Here is a 20,352-nt window from a genome sequence, read left to right on the forward strand (position 1 = left end):
CAGCATATAAGATATAGAGTTACCTTTTAAAGAAATGTATATAATGAACATTTATACAAATTTATGTAAAGAGAAAAGTTACTGTGTAAGCCCAGGCAACATTTGGAAGGTGAGGCTTGAATGCTTAACCACAGCTGTCTGATACTTGGAACTACCCTGAAAGCACCATCTTCGAAGGTAGACCAGAACTCTCTAAGGAGTTTGCGAGCACACAGTCAGTCCTTCATGAAGAAAACAGAATGCGGAGTCATTCCCTTTTTCTGGGAGTCATACAGCCACAAGCTCAGTCAGTAGAAGACTGAAAATATTGAGAAAATAGTTGCATCAGATTCAGACATGTACAGGCTTTCTCTTGTTATCAGACTTTAAGTGAGACAATATAAGAGCAGTTTACACAGCATTTGTGTTTGATCCATGATTGCAGGTAATCTGGAGAGAAGCATGAAAGGGGAGTCCAACAGTTAGATACAAATTTACATCGTTTTATATAAGAGAATCCAGATCCAGTCTCTCATGGATAACAGATATAAAAGCCAAGGAAATCCCCCGATCCATTGGCTGCTCTACAAAGTAGCCCTGCTGACACAAGACATGAAGAAAAAGCCTACAACAGGAAACACAGCTCTGGGTGAAACTGTTACTTTCACGCAACAAACACACATGAAAACTCATTATCTATTTATCGAGCAACTCAATAAAATCGACCCTTACCATTGGCCATTTCCCATGTCTGTTTTCAAGCCCCGAGTCACCGATGGAGCAGAGTGATTCATCCCTTCATCCTTTACAGGTACATCCGAAACATCCCCTTTTCAGAAGCACTGCTCTAACCCCAGAGTCCTGGAAACTTGAGAGAACAGCTCATTCCGTCTTGTAAATGGTTTCAGAAATGTGTCTAGGAAGCAAGCTCTGTGGTTTCAGCCTGGGTGGCAGCCCTCATGGTTGTAAAGCCTGGCATTGACAGTTAACATGGACTCCTCCTGACATTTAGACTCTTTTAAGACCATTTCCCACAGATCTGTGGATGGATTTTGTCTTTGGTGAAAATTAGTATCACCAAAGTGCTAATAGTTAAATGTCTGATCTAGTGTCTCTGCTACTGTCAGGGGACTCTCTAGCAAGAAGGAAAAGGTCCCTGCTTCCATGGGAGCTGGAGAAGAGCGCTTTGTAACTTTCTTAGATTCATCCCAGGGCCTCGCTGCATTGACAGAATAGCATCTGTGGTAGGTTTGAATGTAATTGGTCTCCACAATCTATTAGGAGGTGTGGATTTGTGGAAGTGGGTATGGCCTTGTTGGAGAAAGTGTGTCGCTGTGAGGGTGGGCTTTGAGGTTTCCTACACTCAGGATAGCACACAGTGTCTCAGTCAACTTCCTATCAACTACAAGACGTAGGACTCTCGGCTACTCCAACACTTCATCTGCCTGAATGCTGCCATGTTCCTTAGCATGATGATAATGGACTGAACCTCTGAAACTGTAAGCAAGCCACCCCAATTAAATGCTTCCTTTATAAGAGCTGCCGTGATCATGGTATATTTTCACAGTAATAGAAACCCTAAGACAGAAGTTGGTATCAGGGGTGGGGTTTGAATCCTCACATTGTAATGGCTATGCTTGGTTATCAAGTTGACTATATCTAGAATGAATTATAATTCAGAAATGGAGGGCATTGTGATCCAGATCTTGAGGCTATATAACACACGCCTTTAATTCAGACCTTGAGGCTGAAAGGCTCACCTTTAATCTGGGCCACACCTTCTGTTGGAAGACAATGGAAGAAGGAATGGGGTGTGTTCCTTCCTTACCTGCTTACTCTCACCTTTTCAGCACATCCACTCCTTCACTGGCATTGGAGTTTACTTTTTAAGGATTCTAGCATATACAGAAGAGCAGCTGGGACATCCAGTCTCATGAGACTGAGTAGATAATAGATTCTTGGACTTTCCATTCACAACTAGCCACTGTTGGACTGCATCCTGTAAGTCATTCCAATAAATCCCTGGGTGGATGAATGAATAGATAGATAGATAAGTAGATAAATGAACAGAGATTCATTCCATAAGTTCTGTGACCCTAGAGAACCCTGACTAATACAACATCCCTCTCACTGGTTGAATCCATGGATCCCTGAGTATGAGACTTCTTGTTTTTGACCTCCTGCATGGAAGACAAATAAACTCTAATCTTTGTAAAATGCTTTCTGTATATTTAAAAGAGTATCACACAAACTCTCCCCCACTCTCTCTCTAAAGGGAACTTATCTAAGTTTTTCTAGCTTCCTGCAAAACCAGCATTTACTAATCTATTCATTAGCTTCAAATCATACCTTATTTCTTATGCTGATTTTCCTATCACTCTTTTGAGTTCTTGAGTCCAAGAGAGGGCACACAATTTTGAGAGCTTTTATGCTCAGTATGCAGAATACATTCCATATTCCTGCTTTCTTTGAAGGTGCAAACTTTTGAGAGCATTCCAGGATCCTCTAGATTCTCCAGGACAAAGAAATATCTTTGATGCTGAGTCCAATATACAACATTTAACTTTTAAAGTTGCTGTGATTTGAACATGGAATGCTTCCCATAGATTCATATGTTTGACCTCCTGGTGCTGTTTTGAAAGGCTATAGAATCTACAGAAGGGAAAACCTCACTGGAGGGCATGGGTCACTCGGGGGAGGGTTTGAGGTTTTATAGCCAGTCCCACTTCCTGTCTTCTTTCTCTTTACCTCCCACTAAGACATGAGGAAATGAAGAGTCCCAGCTGTACATCCCTGCCCCCACAGAGCTGACTGCTTATCTGTCTTTTCTTCCATGCTGGACTATGTTTCTTAAAACTGTGAGCCAGAACAAACCCTTCCTCTCCTAAGCTGCTTCATGTGAGGTGTTTGGTCCAGCAACAAGAAAGTACCTGGAACAAAGATGGTGGAGGGACCTCAGAGATGTGCTCAGTAGATTCTTGGGCAGAAGTCAGAGTCACTAAGTAGTTTGAAGAACTACTAAGAATTTGACCAGGTCCTAGAGCCCCTAGAATGAACCCAATTAACTATTATTTACACATCCTGCTGAGACTTGTCAAACTCCTATCAAAACACTCCAATAATTATATTCAGCTCTTGTGGGGCATGATTTTAGAGAGGCTAAGGAATCACAGAGAGGTGCTGCTCTCCAGAGAGTGTGTGGAGAGCACTCTCTCCACACTGTAGTCTAAGTTTTCAACGTATATAACTCGTTTGGTGTTCATGTAGCAATTACAAGCGTCTTGGCTATGCACCTCATAGAAGTGAGAGAATGAGAAAACAAAGGAGTAACTCTTTGAATAGTGACGATGTAGAATGATATAGAACTGTGGAAAAGGGTCCCAAAAGTGAAGCTGTCCAGTTCTGTCTCTAAGAAAGGCTCAGAACTGATTCATTCCTGACTGTTATCAAGGCCATAAAATAATCCACAACTCAACTGAAAAACCCATCTGGGTATGTTTATGGAGTCAGTGCCCACATTTCCAGATTCTCTCTGGAATTGGGTGAGTGACATCAGATGGCTAGAGGTTGCAAAAGTATATCCAGACAGTGGGGAAAGTACTCCCTCCAAGGATAAGATTTTTGTGTTCATCATTGGAAGCCAAATTATAAGTTTCTCAGACCAAAGTGACTGGTCCAAGATCCAGGAAGAACTAGCAGAACCAGTACTGAGACCGACCTCTCTCCTCGGCCATTTTGCTTCCTTTAAACTATAGGAGCATCAAACCAATATGTCATATGGCAGTCACTCCCCGTTTCTATCTAGACAAGGTTGACAGATCGTGCCTGTCACCGGCTGTTTTCTGCTTCAGCTCAGAAGGTGAGTGCAGGATGGGGAAGTGGGAGGCAGGGTTGAACAGCATGTGTATACATTTCACTTCTTTCTTTTCACTTGGTTACATTTAACAATGTGTTACCTCTTCATAGAAGCGTTTATATCATTTGCAGGATGCCAAGAATGACATCAACATCTATTAAAGCCTAAGGTTTCACATTCTCCACTGTAAACATTCACATTGCTTCGTTTCCAGATATAAACTCAAAGTCATTCTCAAGCTGGATAATTTCTTTCCAAGAACACTGGTGTTACTCTAATGAAATTTACCGAATTAATCTCCTTACAAAGAGAAAGAACTCCAGGATGGCTGTTATAAAGACCTCAGAGTCCTTGGAATCGGAGTATGGTAATCTGAAGATTCATCTTAGGAAAGATTATCCATAACTTTCCAAATAAATCTTAGTAAAGCCATGCAGATGGGACACTTGAGCTGCTTCTGCCCTTGGATGGCTGGTTTTGCAGCCTTCCCTATATGAATGCCATTAGAACCTAGGGTACACATTTTCCTGTGACCTTGGATCCCAATTCCCAGGGTCACTATTCTTGGCTCCAAGAACTCATGTGAGAACATAAATGCCAACAAATCATTGATTGAAATTCTTGGTCTGCCATCATTCACAGGCATCTCATCCCTGGCCATCATCAACGTGCACTTTGTCCTCAACACTTGTGCCATAGCTGGTTTTAAGTAGCAGTAAATTCGGAAAGCAGCACAGCCACCTTCTACCAAAGGGCCTCCCTGAATATCAATGTATGAGTATCAATATCATCTAGGTATAAACCAAGATTTCTTTCTTTTAGAGAAAGACAGATGTCATATCAGGGAAGTAAGCAGCATATCTGCTCTCCTGGTCAAACATCATTCAAGACAGCTAGAGAAGTGGTACCCAGGAGAAGATCCTTCTGAGACGTGCCCTTCTGTGCAGACAAGCAAGGATTGTTGGAGACTGTTAGCTCTAGAACTGGGAGTGCAGAAGGCATAAGGGGGGTCACTGGGGGAGGGAGATGGGAGCAGCGGTGGCAGTTTGGGAGGCTGTAAAGAAAACCTAGGAATACAGCAGGAATTCTGTTTTCAAAATTGGAGCATCTGGTCATGGAGACAAATACCCAAAGGTATCTTGACCCTCGACCCCATATACAGAGCTGGATCTATTTAAGTTTTTACCCATTTAGGACTTGACAGGGCTAGGAAGGAGATGGGGCTAGGTTTGCAGAGGGAAGGAGGAGAAAAAGATCTCAGGTCAGATAACAATGCTTGGCCTGGCTCTGCTTCAGCAGAGATGGCCTTGAGTAGCCAGTATCAGAAGGCCAAGAACCTGAGTTGAATTTCCATAAACAGAATTCTTTCATCACATCCCACCCTATCTGTAGAAGAATGCTGTTCAGGCTTTTGCTATGAAAACATTCTGGGGTCATTCATCACTGGACTTCATGGTTGTCATGTTATGACTCTGCTGCCCCGGAACTATTGTGAGGCTTCTGAAATTTTGGATCAAGTTCAACTCGGGTGCAGTTGCTGCTCTGGTCATTTGCACCCCACACTGGCTTGTGGTCTCTTGAAGGAGAAACCAGAACAATTTCTGCAGCAATGCTGTCCCAGCACTGGCAAATACGCAAGGAGTGAATCATTAACTACAGTTTATTTTCCCCTTCCTTATAAGATATCTTTATCTCCAATGACTTTGGGCTTGTCCATGTGACCTCCTGGGTCCACAGGAGACGAACAGGCAACTACTGGAATGCAGCTGCCTGGCCTCACCTTGCCCTTGCCGGAGGCTGTGTGTTTTAGATTGCGGAAGCGCCAGAACTAGGGAAGCAGACCCACGAAACTAAGGCCAACCTGATGCTCTCATATGCAAAATGGAGAAATGACAGCGTTGATTGGAAGCTGGTAGGGTTCTGGGGTTGCTATTGCCACCGTCCTGATGTTAGAGGAGTAAGGGATCTCTTACATAGCAGCCTCCTGTTCTGGCCTGACTGCCTTTCATTCCTTCATTTTGCCAAAGTCAAGAGCAAAGGGCTACCCGAGTAGCAAGCACCTCTCTTTGCTGACTCCTTCCAGGGAACACCCAGGGAGCCTCCTCTGCCCCCTAGACAGACTTAACAGGGAACTGTCAAAGCCCCTTGAAGTGAAAAGTGACCTGACAGCAAGTTTACACATCATATTTTAAATATTTATGCCATTTTAAAATAAATACAAGCCTGAGCTGGCTCCAGCCGTTTCTATCTCTCCACCTACCAGAGAAACATGTTCTCTCTGAGTCCTCTGAAATCAGCAGCACAGGGCAAGGAAGAGCTTTGGCTGGAATCTGCTGACCACCTGCCGGAATCTCAAGGTGTTCCAGTCCGTGCCAGTTTTCAATAAATCTGGGGGAAACCCTCAAATACAAAATACACAGTGGATTTTAGGCTTAAGAAAAAGTTGGTTTAAAAGAAAATCCTGAAGTTGAGAAAGTATATGCCTGGAGTCCAGAGTTCTGGGCCAGCCTGGGCTACATAATGAAATCCTGTCTCAAAACCAAAAACCCGCAAACAGTATGTTCTTTGTTCATGTCTTAGTGAGGCTTTCTAGATGATGTCAGAATTTTCCATGAAAAGTGAAAAACAATTAGTCTGCCATCAATTCTTTAAGATACTAAATAGTTAAATATTTGAATCCAACTCAGTTAGGAGTGGGCACTCATGAGCCTCTTCCCTCTCCGTGGTTTATATTTTCAATCAAAATCTGTAATGACATCCATCCTCCTGTACCAATATCCTGATGATTCTGATGATTTGCAATTCCACAAGCCCAGCCTTGACTTTTTCCGCAATGTGCAGAAGCTTGTAGCCACGAAGTTGCCCACAATCTGTCAAACTTACGGCTGGAAATTGAGTGGGGATGTGTTTTTGAACACTGTATCATATTTCCTTTATCCATTAAGGATAAGCACCCATTCACTGTCCAAGCCAGAGACAAGTGTGGCTGGGTGCTTTCTTTTCCCTCCATCTCTGTACTTAACCTAGCTATCAAATCCAGCATTGCTACTTCAAATATTTTCTGGAGTAAAGATGGGTATATGTCATTTCCATATATGTAATTTTATATATACATACATATAGGTAGTATTCTTAGGATTTCTGAAATTTCCCTGGAACTCCCTCCATGCCCCTCTGCATCCCCTAGCCTATTGTCCTATGTCAGCTGACCAGCGCACCAACTCTACTTGGTATCCAGTCCACTAACTGCCTCTATTGGGGTTGACTATGCCCCAACAGGCTCACAAGTTTGAACAACTAATCGGGTTGTTTCAGTGGGTCATAGGACATTAGGAGGTGGGGCTTCCCGTGCTTAGTGGAAACAGGTCACTGGGGGTAAACTTTGAGGTATCATAGCCCCCCACCTTGTTCCTGTCTGTTCTGTGTGCCACTTCAGGCTAGTGCATCTTACCTTTCTGCCATGACAGGCAAGCTGGACCACAGTGGCATTTATGTTTATCACCCCTGTCGAACTGTGATGCTATGAAGGGGACCAGCCTTCCTGAGCTAGCATCGTCCTCAGGACCAGGAATGATGCATACATCCTAAATACATCCCGGGGAAACCGGAAAATGGAAGGAAGGGTGAGTATCTATTTAAGCTCCTTAGGCATAGTTTATGCATCCTTCAGTTGCTACAAGATTTGATATGTTAATTTTCCTAATCGATAAAGGAGATTTTTGTTTGAGACAGATCTCCTATATCCCAGGATAGCCTTAAACTCATTATGTAGCTGAGGATAAAGGTGAACTTCTGACCCTTCTGTCTGCACCTCCCAAGTGCTGAGGCTGGAGGTCTGAGTCACCACATCTGGTTTATGCAGTTGTGGGGACCGAAACCAAGGGCTCTGTGCATGCTAGAGGAGCGCTCTGCCCACTGAGCTGCACCATCGGCTCACCAAATGCTCTTCTTGCAGATAAAACACCATGCAGCCCAGCACTATCTCTGTGCGGGTGGCGCCATTCACATTGAAACTAGAAGATGAGGGAGGGAGAGCTCTGAGGAACACTGCCATCCCAGTGTAGGGAGGCCAATGAGGGCGGGGCGGCTGGGGATGAAGAAGGAACCAAGAGTTAGAACTTCGCTATTGGCAGTGAGAAAGCATCAAAGCTGGCTTTGCAGTCACACTCCTGGCCTTCCACGATGTGTTTTAGCACCGACACGGAGAGCATGGACTTCAGAGGGAACCAAGCTCTCTAGGTTTGAGGCTCAGCTCCAGCACTCACTGGCTCTTTGTCTTTAGACAAATAACTCAGCTTCTCCATTACTCAAGTTTTTCTGTCTGCAGGATTTGCATAGTCAATGAACCTTAGGCTAAAGTGGACTGGAAATGGGGCTGACTCTGTAGAGATTGTCGTTAGTGCCTAAACAACACAGCATAACAAGTCACATAGCATTTGCTCTCTCTCGGTGGGTGTTATAAATATTACATGAGTTCATGCAAATAATAGATAAATTTTCCACAAGAAACTGGAGCATCTTCGGATGTTGCATCTGTGGTGGTCCGAGAAACAATCCTTTATGGCTGCAGAAGGGCAGCTGTACACATGAAATAGCCCTTACCTCCTACATCACCGCAAGGACAAAGAAATGGATGGATGCCAAGGAAGACCACACCTGGAAAAGCATAAAAGCTGCGTGGCATATGTTCTGCCTAAATACTAGGATACAGTTTCTAAATACCAGAGGGGGTGCTTTGAATGGTGTTTCCTCACCTAACAGAGCGGCACCTTCGCATTTCTACGTCTGCTCACTCTTAGCCCAACATAAAAATTTTTTTCATACAATATTCATAATATGTATGTGGAAATTTAAGAAACAGATTCATTTGCCACCCCTGCATATACTTTCACTAGCAACCAACTCCCAGTTTTGTTCGGGATAGGTAAGTCATGACTGGGTCCCTCAGAGTCCAGAAGACACATGGCGTGTGCCTATGTCAATGCGCCATCTAGTGGACACTGAACACAGCCTCCGCGAAGGCACACAGCCTTAAAGGTCCTGTTTTTCCAAGCCGGTTCCCTGGCGATTGCAGATTCCAGCTTCCCTGATTTGCATCTTCCACACGAACCATCTCAGACACCAGGAATCCTGATGTGAGCCAAGAGTGATGATTCAGCCTGTCCGTCCTTCATGACAGCTGCCCTGGCCAAACTAGGCAGAGAAGAACAGATACCAATATCACTAGGGGAAGGAGCAGCTAAAACGCACAAACATTTTAAGAAGTACATACCATAGTAGCTGGCGTCTGAGCTAGGCCAGTTCTCGGTAACTTTTTGACCCTGGTTTCTGGCTTCAATGCATCTTGGCACAAAAAAGCCTGGGACTGACAAGGGCCGAATTCTACTTTATTGAAGTGTTTTTAGAGGAGGCCAACAGCTCTTTTAGGTGATTAAAAGCTTATCCCCTGGAGGCAAGTAATCACGCCACTGCCAATAACTCAGCTCTGGCATGTGGGTGAGGGGGACTGAAGACCATAGCAGGGAGAAGGTATCCACATAAAAACCCACTCAAAGGCGAGGCTTGCTTTGAGCTGCGCTTGGAGGACCATAATACACCTCGCCTTGATTTCTCTACTCAGAGTTCCCAGTCACAACGGCCAAGATTACACTTGAAACACACTGGTTTGGAACTGACTCCTGAAAAAGCTTACCTGGGCCCTGGTTCAGCACATTCTGGCAACTGACATCTTAACTCACGGGATGACCATGGATGAGTTGAGCTGTCCCTTGCCCCGAAGGTGAGTGAGGTCATAGGATGACCCTATAAACAAGCAGTAGCTCCTCCTCAACTACACATTTTTGAGGCCAGGCTAGGGTACCTGAGACCCTGCGTCAAAAAAAAAAAAAAAAAAAAGTAAAAAACAAACAAACTAATGCTCATATTCCAAGTTCATGCACGTGATTCTGCAACAGGAACCTATTTGGGAAGAAATACACTCATTTATTCTTTCAAGAAACTTGCTTTATTTGGTTGTTTGTTTGTTTCATGATAGAGTTTCTCTTTGTGTCGCCCTGGCTGTCCCAAAACTCTCTCACAGTATACTAGACTGGCCTTGAACTCACAGAGACCCGCCTGCCTCTACCTCCCAAGTGCTGGGATTAAAGGCGTGCACCACCACCACCCAGCTCAAGAAACGTTTTTTAGCTTCAACAACACATGATGATGTCCTGGTCCATAAAATGTAGCCCAGGAAATAAATGTGCCAGCTGCTAGTGAACAGTGATGAGCGCGTCCAGTGGGTCATGCACTGTGTGCACATGACAGATGCTTTCAAGTCGGCTTGCAATCAGGGCAAAATCCATTAAAGCCCCTGACGAGGAATCCCAAGTGCAGGGTTGGAGTTAATCAGAAAGAGGCAGGGAACATTCTAGGAAGGCCTCTAAGCACACGCGAAGATCATAACTAAGAGCCTACAGAATTCAGATGCCGCTCAAGCAGAAGACATAGATTTACAATCAGCGTAAGCATGTGCCTGCAGCATGCCAGGTGTGTGTTGTGTTGGGAAAGCACACGCAGTAAGAAAGGCAACAGAACAGTCAGATGGTGAGTCTCAAAGCCTATGCTGCACATTTGAGTAGCCTGGCGGCTGTGGGCTTTCTATATCAAGGCGTAGCACTTCTGTTCCTTGTAACTAAACAATGACACACACCTGTGTTGGTACCCAGGAAGCCAGCCCACAGTTGGGATGTGTGGACACAAATCCAGACTTGAGGATGTTCAATCTCTCGTGTTCGGTTTCTAAGCCCTGTCTCGTGTAAACGAGGTAAGGGGCCCATTGGTCCTTATAGTCAAATAACAAGCCTGAACATTGCGTGGAAGTGTCCTGAGTGGAACTGAGAAAACTCGCTGCCTAAGGGACAATGTGGAGGTGTAGACAGTGGGCTGCTGGCGACCGCAGAGGCCAGGGCGAACCAAGCTCATGGGTACATATGTTTTAATGCCGAAATACTTGGACCCTTCTAGATGCCAGTCTCCTCACTTCCCAGTTTCCTGGCACACATCTCAGTGAGCTTGACCCGGTGCAACCAGGGATGCAGAGGACGTCAGGGAAGTTCTTAAGGAAGTTGGGGTCCCTGGGATGCTATAGTCATGGCACGGACTCACCAAACACTATTAGCTGACGAGGAGCAACAGTCTTGCTGCTCATGTATTCTGTGCCTGGCCTGGCAATGCGTCCAGGGGTTGTGGAAATTATCTCTGCTTCTGATCAGGCTGACACCGTACCCTGCTTCAGTCACAGACGAGATTCAGAGAAACCAGTTCTCCCAGGACAGAAAGACAATGGGGAGCTACAGAACGTTCTGGAGGAACAAGAGAAGGACAATGGCACTGCTGGACGCTTAAGGGGGCAGGATATTCAGGCTGTCTGAAAGTAGAAGCAACTATTTGTCTTACACCAAGTGGTCACAGGGATAAAGAGAGTCCGGATAAGGACAGGGGTAGAAGAGAGCTAGGAAGAGAAAGGACCACTCACCAGAAAGCAGACCGAAGATCAGGTCTGATCTGGCCCAGACAAGGTACACACTTGCATATACATACACTCACATATACCCTAAGCAAAGTTCCTATCTTCTATCGGATCAGAAAAACAAACAAACAAACGAAAAGAAACTCCATGAAATCCCTAAATCCCTACTACCTAGAGAGAAGCACAGGGTACACACAGACAGACATATTGTAGTCTGTAGTCTTTGGTCAAGAACCAAGCTCAGCTAGCTACCCTTGGACATGACCTCACCTTCAATATGTACCTCCTCCTATCAGGGTCAGGAATATCTGACCTCCTGGCAGCCACCAGTCAAATTTCTCTCCAAACTGAAGTTTAGTTTTAAGCCTATAATGAGAAATGAGGTGTCCTTGCTCCCAGCTCTGTCTGTTCCAGTTCTCATGTGTCTGGTCTGTTTATATCTATCTCTGGTCTATCTGTGTATATATCTATTTCATGTGTCTGGTCTATCTGTGTATATATCTATCTCATGTGTCTGGTCTATCTGTGTATATATCTCATGTGTCTATTATATCTGTGTTCAAGCAAATTGCCCTATCACACCTTCCAGGCGAAGGGCCTTCCTTTCCTAGCTCGCTTGAGGGCAACAATGTCCTTAGCAACCTAATTACTCCTGACAGGCCTTCCAGGCCAGGAGACTAGGGAGCAGAAGGAGCCAAAGTTCAGCCTCAGGGATGGCGGTGGATGTGTTTGCTTTGATCCACACAAGCCTTGCTGCTGTTGTGTACGGTTGAAAGTGGCTGCCTTCTGGCAGAGGTTCCCCTCAGCCTGCCCCAGCCCTTCTACGGTGTATCGGATTACCATAACGCCGGCACCTCTCATCCATCAGCCATTACTGCCTTCACTCTGTAATTATTTCACTTTGAAATCTTTGAAGAGGACGTGGTGTGCCGGAGCTGGGGGTGTGCATTAGTCTGTGTGTCAAGTTGTATACGTTGATGAAAGAGCCAACCACGACTGCGGTGAAATGCAAAGAATGCTGTCCAGAACTGAGTTCATTTCCACGGCTTTGGGTTTGTTCGGTTTTTTATTATTTTGTTTGTTTGTTTAGCTGTTGTTTTGTTTCCCAGTAGTTCAGAAGCAAATGTATTTCCTGAGCAAAAACCTTTGGAAGCAGAGAAAACACAGCTCGTAAGCAAACAGAAACGGCAGCCAAGGTTCCCTGACATCTTGCTCAGGGGCCATTTCGCAACTTGGAGGATGGGTGTGACTTGCAATGCCTTTGACAGCAGTTGGCAGAAACTAGAAGCAGATTAGGTTAAAATGAGGGAGTGACGGGCACTGAGGGCACCCATCCAATATCAGAGGAAGAGAGGAACAGGGAACCGACTGCCACCCACCTTCCCTGCGCCCCACTCTGCTTGCCTCTCTCTCCCTCTCTTCGGCTTAATTCTGCAGCGCTAGCATCCCCTCCCCCATCACCCCTCCCCCTCCCTCTTTGAGTGCTGGCACCCCTGTACTGAACACATAGACCACATTCAGCAACTCCCCTGTTAAGAAAGCTTTGTCCCCAACACTGTGGAAGCGAAGCTGACGACATCAGAGTGAGGGGTACTGACTTGTTAGGTCAGGATTCTTCAGTTTGCTTGTCCAGGCCATGTGCCCAGGCCTTTATGGCAAAGTCTGGGATTCTGCTACCCAAAATAGAAAGGTAGAAGGAAATCTGCTAAGACAAGCAGCTATGAGAATTTTTATAACTGGTTGGGGGTTTGTTGTTTGTTTAATGTGACTTTGATAATAAAAGCAATTATTTAAGCATTCAAATTGTAGTTTGTGTGCATGCATGCATGTGTGTGCGTGGTATGTGTGTGTGTTGTGTGTCTATGTGTATTGTGTGTCTATGTGTGTTGTGTGTTCATGTGTGGTGTGTGTCTGTGTGTGGTGTGTGTGTGCGTGAGTGTGTGTTTGTGTGTGTGTGTGTGTGCGTGTGCGTGCGTGTGTGCATGTGTGAAGTTGGCATCAGGTGCATTCCTGTATCCATCTCCTCCATTGTTTTTGAGGCAGGGTCTCTCTTTCACACTGACCCTGGGGATCACTTTGTCCTCTGTTCTACCAACACCCTAACCAGGTCCAAGGGACACCAGACATTTTCATGCCACAGACACCTGTCCTGTCGGGAGCAGAGACCAGCTATGCCAAAATGTGACCAACACCCAGCTTCTCTCGGATCTCCCTCACCCCCACACCCCCCCCCAAAGACGACGCCCACAAATCAGCTGGAAGCAGTCTTGAGAATTCGCCGCCCCAATTCCTTCAACCTGTAATGTCTAACCTACTTTTTATTATAAAAAGGATCCGGGAATGTTATTCCATTGGGACACTTTAAGAACTAACCACGCCCATCCCAGCCACTTTTGACCCTCCCCTCGCCGCCATCTTCCTCTCTCTCTCTCTGGTGTGTGTGTGTGTGTGTGTGTGTGTGTGTGTGTGTGTGCGCGCGCGTGCGTGTGCGTGTGTGTGTTTGTCTCGTCTCGTGTGTACGTGTGTCTTTGTTCTCTCTGTTTTTCTCTTCTTTAAGCAATAAATGTCTCCCTCTTTTTTAAATAATACTATGTCCTATGAGCCTTTTATCCGCCGTAACCGTCCACCTGACTCCCCCGGCCGCATGGCGCTGCAGGGACTCACGGCCATCCTTGCCGTACTCCGCGAGCCGCCTGGGGCCATCCCATCATCATTATTTTTTAAAAAGAACAATAGTTTCTCTGTGTAGCAGCCCTGGCTGTCCTGGAACTCACTTTTGTAGACCAGGCTGGCCTTGAACTCCCAGAAATCCACCTGCCTCTGCCTCTGCTAGGATTACAGGTGTGCGCCTCCACCGCCCAGCAAAGACAGCATTCTTTTAGAGAAGTGACAAGATGGAAGGAAAGAACTTCCAGGAAGGCCAACAAATGGGGTTTTGTCACATAGAAGCCTGTAGTGCATTTCCAGGCTGACGTGGGTCTAAAGTTAACTTCAGGATTCAAATTTTATTCTTCGTGGTAGAGAGGGGGGAATGGGACATGTTGGCCCTGGTAAAACTGTGTCTGCTTTTGGGCAAATAAGGAAGGTGTCTTAGTCACTGATATTTCTGCGAAGACCACAACCAAGACAACTCATAAAAATAAGTTTTTAGGGCTGGAGAGATGGCTCAGAGGTTAAGAGCACCGACTGTTCTTCCGGAGGTCCTGAGTTCAATTCCCAGCAACCACATGGTGGCTCACAGCCATCTATATTGAGATCTGGTGCCTGGTGCCCTCTTCTGGCCTGCAAACATACATGGAAGGAATGTTGTATACATAATAAATAAATAAATCTTTAAAAAATAAAATAAAAAAAATAAGTTTTTAGCCAGTCCTTGCTTAAAGTTACAGAGGTTAGTCCATCATCATCATGGTAGGGAGTATGGCAGCACCCGACACACATGGCATTGGAGAAGAACAGAACGTTCTCCATCCTGATCCACAGGCAGAGAGAAAGAGCCTAAACTTGCCTTGCGCTTTTGTAATCTCAAAACCCACCCCCAGTGACATACTTCCTCCAGCAAGGCCACCCATCTTGATTCTTTAAAAATACTACCAGTTGCTGGTGCCCAAGCACTCAGATATATGAGACTATAGGGGCTAAATGGACAAAACCAACTCTACTTTGTGCTAGGCCCCAAGGCAGATATCAGCAGAGAAGGAAGTTTCCTAGACTGCAGCCCAGCTGCTCAAGGTGGATATCAGCAAAGGGAAAAGTCCCCTAGACTGGAGACAATCAGAGAGTCACCTGCATCCCTTATGCCCATAACTGTAGATTTGTGGGGTTTTTGCCTTTATAAACCCTGCCTAAGAATGGTGGGGCTCGTCCTCTGGCCCCCGCTGCATGGGTGTGAGAGGCGAGGTCCCTAACATAGTTTGTGAATCTGTGTCTCTGATGCTCTTCTTGGGGTCTCCCTGACCTGGGCACAATAGGGATCATTCTTGTTCAAACCACTATAGGAAGGTAGACAGTTATTCTTGAAAGGTTTCTGTGCTCGGTATTAAGTCTCTCCCCAGATGTAATAAATCAGATCAGGCCAAATTAATAAGTTCAGGATTAATCTGAGCAAAGCATTCCCTCGTGGTCCCAGGGGAAGAAGAGAAACCACTAAGAGAAAACACAAGGAGAAGTCTTTAAGTTCCTTTCAGGGGAGGAGCCGCAGATGGCAGACTTTCTCCGGGTTGGGGTCTGGAATGGGAGGAGCAGACTGGGTGAAACTTCCCAACAATTCTTGTGCCTGCTTCTAAATACTTTCAACTCACAAAAGTCCCTATGTTCAAGTGATATGTTTAGGGTGACACATTCTTTACAATACCTGGCCTCAACTGGCCTGGAGTCTTGAACAGGAAGGACCATGAGAGTCAGGCTGTCTCCATAGAGATGAGTCCAGGAGAGAAAGCAAGCCAGGCACACAGTCACACTTCAGAACTCTTAACAAGATTCACTTACCGGCTTATTTTCTTCTTGGCTCTGGAATGACAGCCGCCTAGAATATGCTGTCGTATGTAAGATGTGCTCTTATTTGATGTACTGCAAAGAAAAAAGCAATTATAGCCATTAGATTATATCAAGAGGCAATCACACCACTTAAATTTTCAGTCAACTTAGACTCTTTTAGAAACTTGTAAATGATGAAAAGTGAAAGGAATACATATGGACTCAGGAAACCCCAAGACCAAGTTCTCAGCACAAAGCAGATTTATTTGCCCCAGAGGGACAAAGAGCAGAAACTATGAGACAAAGACAGGAGATGGAGGGTGAAGGAGAAGGAGATGGGAATGAGAGAGAGTGGGGAGGGGTATTTACCCAGGAGGGGGACAAAGAACTGCTTCTAGATAGACAGGAGACAGGCATGGCACATAGGAAGCTGGCGGTTTATAAAGGTACAAGGGGAAATCCAATGGATGAGGTGTTTAATTTTAATGGGGCATGTTAATTAAGTGAGCCAAAGGGTGCTTTTGATTTGCTGGACTTGAATACATTGATAGCTGGACCTTGATAGTCAGCCTTAGGAGGAGGAAGTGGCCAAATAAGGGAATAGATGTTGGTGGCTAACTTTAGGAATGCAATCTAATGGTTTTTAGCAAGGCAGAAGGAATGAAGGAGAAGGACAAGGCCTTCCAGAGCCATGTTTGTCACACTTGGGCTGGCTAGAGTCCCTTCCAAAAGAAATAAGATGGCAATGACATTTTCAATGTCTACTTCTTGTGAATCAGTTTTAGACTCAACGGCTCAGTCTGTTTTTTAAAACAATGTTGGTAATGCAGCATTTCTTTCTTTCTTCCTATCTTCCTTTCTTTTTTTAAAAAAAAGATTTATTTATTTATAAGTATAAAGTGGTCTGCCTGCATATGTCCCTGCATGCCAGAAGAGGGCACCATATCTCATTATAGATGGTTGTGAGCCACTGTGCTGGGAATTGAACTCAGGACCTTTGGAAGTGCAGTCAACGCTCCTAGCTTCTGAACCATCTCTCCAGCCCCCTTCATTTCTTTTTTGTTTTGCTTTTCTGAGATAGGATTTCTCTGTGTGGCCCTGGCTGTCCTAGAACTCCACTCTGTAGACCAGGCTGGCCTCAAACTCTGCCTGCCTTTGCCTCCCGAGTGCTAAGATTAAAGGTGTGTGTTGCCACCACCCAGCTTATTTCTTACAAAAGAACAAAATAGGAACTTGAAGTTGAGCCATATATTAGCCGATGCTAGCAAAGCAGTGTCAAAGTTCTTGGGTGTGCTGATGGGACGCCCTACAAAAAATTCTCTCTCTCTCTCTCTCTCTCTCTCTCTCTCTCTCTCACTCACTCACTCACTCTTTTGTGTAGCAGTTTTCTACCAAAGAGCAACCTGGGTCTTAGAGGAAAGCTCATTAAGACACAGGGTGTTCTAAAGCATCAGCTCTCAACCCCGAACTGTTTTACAAGGGTCACCTAAGACCATCAGGAAACACAGATATTTACATTACAATTCATAATAGTACCAAAATTACAGTTAAGTAGCAACAAAAATACTTTTATGATTGGGGGTGGCTATAACATGAGGAAATGAATTAAAAGGTCACAGCATTAGGAAGGTTGAAACCACTATTCTGAAGGGAGGTGAAACAGTCCATCCTATAGGGAAGGTTCTGCGGAAGTAAACAACTAAAATCCTTTAGGAAGTCCCTGAAACTGAGCAGATTCAGCAGGCCCTCCCTTTCCAAGAATATATATGCAGTCAAGACTACCAAGAGACAGGCTTTCACCAGGAGAGCTGCTAAGAAGACACTCAGATAGGCTGGACTACCTAGAAAACTTTCAAACTATCTGAGCTGCCCAAAAATCTCTCAGAGGAGCTGAGCTACTTTGCAGAGGCCTAGACCAGTTTTCCTCGACACTCTCCAGCCTTGCTTGCAAGTTGTGCAGTACTCTCCAGTTCCCCGACATATGGCATGTCACCCGTGCCGCTGTAGCTTTGAATGATGCAACTATTTTCAAGTGATTTCTGCCCCTGTAGGTAACCCTTCCTCCATATTCCTGTAAGTGACCCCAAAATCTCATTGTTTCACCAAGCTGAACTTTGTAGTCAGGTCATCCTGGAATCTGTACTTTTGCCATTGGTTCACTATTTGGAATGAGTATTTGTTTGTTCATGTAACCCCCAAGAATAGTTTTCTCTCTCTTCTCTCTCCTCTCTCTCTCTCTCTCTCTCTCTCTCTCTCTCTCTCTTCCCCTCTCTCCCCCTCTCTCCCTCTCCCTTCCCCTCCCTCTTTCTTCTCTCTTCTCTCTTCTCTCTTCTCTCTTCTCTCTCTCTCTCTCTCTCTCTCTCTCTCTCTCTCTCTCTGTGATGAGACTGGTCCCCATAGGCTCATATGTTTGAATTCTTGATCCCCAGTTAGCGGAACTATACATGAAGGACTGGGAGGAGGCTGGTCTTGTTAGAGGAGGTGTCACCTGAGGTAAGCTTAAAAAGACTCACACCGCTCCCAGTGTGCTTCCTTCTGTCTCTTACTTGCAGATCAGGATGTGAGCTCTCAGCTTTTCCTGTCCCCACGCCTTTGCTCCACCACAATGGACTCTAAACCTCTAAAACTGTAAGCCAGCCAAATGCTTTCTTTGGTGCTTTGTCACAGGGATAAAAAGGAACTAGGACAATTAGTGACGGAGATCAAGCTGTCTCACGTGCTTTGTGGACACTCTGTTCTTAAAAGACTCACGCTGGGCTGTCTGTGAACAAACTGGATGTGTACAACCCTTTCGTGTGACCCAGCAAGCAAGCAGATAAACAAAAGCATTTTAAACAGAAAAGGATGCTAACTGTGGTGGTTCATGACTCTAATCCTAGCACTCGGAAAGCAGAGGCAGATGGATCTCTGTGCTTCAAGGTCAGATAGTCTACAGAGTGAGTTCCAGGACAGCTAGGGCAACATAATGAGTTCCAGACCAGCTACAGATCAGAGTGAGTCCCTGTCTCAAAACAACAACGAAACACAAACAACTAGAGAAATAAGGAACATCGTGGAAGAGGGACTAGAGAGAATCTGCGATCTGGAGGAGGGGAAGCTCCATAAAATGCTGTATTCTGGACATGGTGTGGCTATTGACCCATGTACTCACAGCAGCCATAGCTACTTGTACAAGCCCAAGCCCATCAACAGTCCATCAGAAGTGCAGGAGAGGCTCATGAGATCCCCACTGCTCCCTGAGGAGCAGCCCTGAGTAGGCTGTTAATGGTAGCTGGTAGAGACAAGTAATATTCCTCAGAGATATAGACACTGGGGAGTTGTACCTGCCCAAGTAAATAATGCCTATCCATGCTCATCAAAGCAAGCCTAATTAGATCAGCTGGGCTGCAGACACACAACAAAAATATGTAGGAAGGTTGGGGGGGTCGTCTAAGGAAAAGAACTGGTTCATCAGAACCCAGAAGGGTGAGAGCGGATAAAAGGATGTTATGATCAATGTAAATTATATACACATATGTATACGAAATTGCATAGGAATAAATACACTTTTTAAAAGGTATGGGGTGGGTGGGAAACACATAAAACTTGTTTCAAAATGTTGTCAACAGAAATGGGGGTGGGGCAGTGGATCAAGGTGGTTAAAAGGCATGCGTTCTAATCCCTTCTGATTATACCCTCATCTCCAACTGAAAATGACATTCAGTAAATGTCACACTGCTGCCCCACCCCAGCTCACAGTCACAGGACTGTCATGATGTGCCCTTTTACAAAGATAGGAATTATGACCCCCACACATCAGGAGGATGTTGTCTTCAACGCACTCTTTTACTTCCGGGTTTCCTGAAGGGAAGGTGTCTTGGTTCCTAACTGGTCCTTTGTTTTATTGTCCCACTGGATACACACAGCCTGCTCCAAATTCTCCAAATATGCATGTAAGACCTCAACAGCACGATTAAGAGTATACATCCTTCCCCCCACTCCAGCCTCATTTGATGTTGTAAAAACTCACTAGCAATCACGTGGGAACACGGGGAGATGATGGCCCGCTCTTCCTGTTCAGCCAGGAGCCCACAGCTGCACTGGTGGGCAGTTCTTTTCTCGCTGACAGAGCTGGCCCTGAAATGCAAAAATTCATGTTGTTGACAAGAATTCTTCCAAAAAAAGAGGAAATGTAAGTAAATCAAGGCAAACAAGTACCTCAACTGCTCCAACAGCTTCTGCGTTGAGGCTTGGACGGCACACATGACGACAAGCCCTTGCCCAGGGCGGCGCAGCTCCTCAGAGGGCACCTCCAGCAGCTGACGCCGCACCTACACGGTTTTGAGCGCCTCCTCTTCACGTGGTTATGATGAAGGCAGTCCTACCCTACGCACAGCACCTGTCAGTGGGCAGGTGACATCAACTGCAGTTTATTAATAACGCAGTCTCACAGCCCGGGAAGAAGGCTACGCTTGGGAACAGAGCTGTCTGGTACCCACTGTGGGAGGCAGACATTGGAGGAGCCAGAGGGTGGGGTGCCCCTGTTCTCAGG

At 45.4% G+C, this 20,352-nt stretch overlaps 2 long non-coding RNA genes across 2 annotated transcripts; both read right to left on the bottom strand.

The window, feature by feature from the left end:
- Positions 1–8,196: 8,196 nt before the first annotated feature.
- Positions 8,197–9,696, bottom strand: LOC148119593 (uncharacterized). Its single transcript, XR_015735137.1, has 2 exons — positions 9,528–9,696; positions 8,197–9,028 (listed from the first exon to the last, which is right to left on the bottom strand). It is a non-coding gene; the product is annotated as an uncharacterized LOC148119593 (long non-coding RNA).
- A 38-nt stretch (positions 9,697–9,734) lies between these two features.
- LOC146891488 (uncharacterized) lies at positions 9,735–20,105 on the bottom strand. The gene is made up of 4 exons (XR_014997381.2): positions 20,019–20,105; positions 19,831–19,937; positions 15,834–15,914; positions 9,735–12,489 (listed from the first exon to the last, which is right to left on the bottom strand). It is a non-coding gene; the product is annotated as an uncharacterized LOC146891488 (long non-coding RNA).
- Positions 20,106–20,352: the final 247 nt, after the last annotated feature.

The sequence above is a fragment of the Myodes glareolus genome, chromosome 16 (assembly GCF_982192425.1).
Source record: "Myodes glareolus chromosome 16, mMyoGla1.1, whole genome shotgun sequence".
NCBI lineage: Eukaryota > Metazoa > Chordata > Mammalia > Rodentia > Cricetidae > Myodes > Myodes glareolus.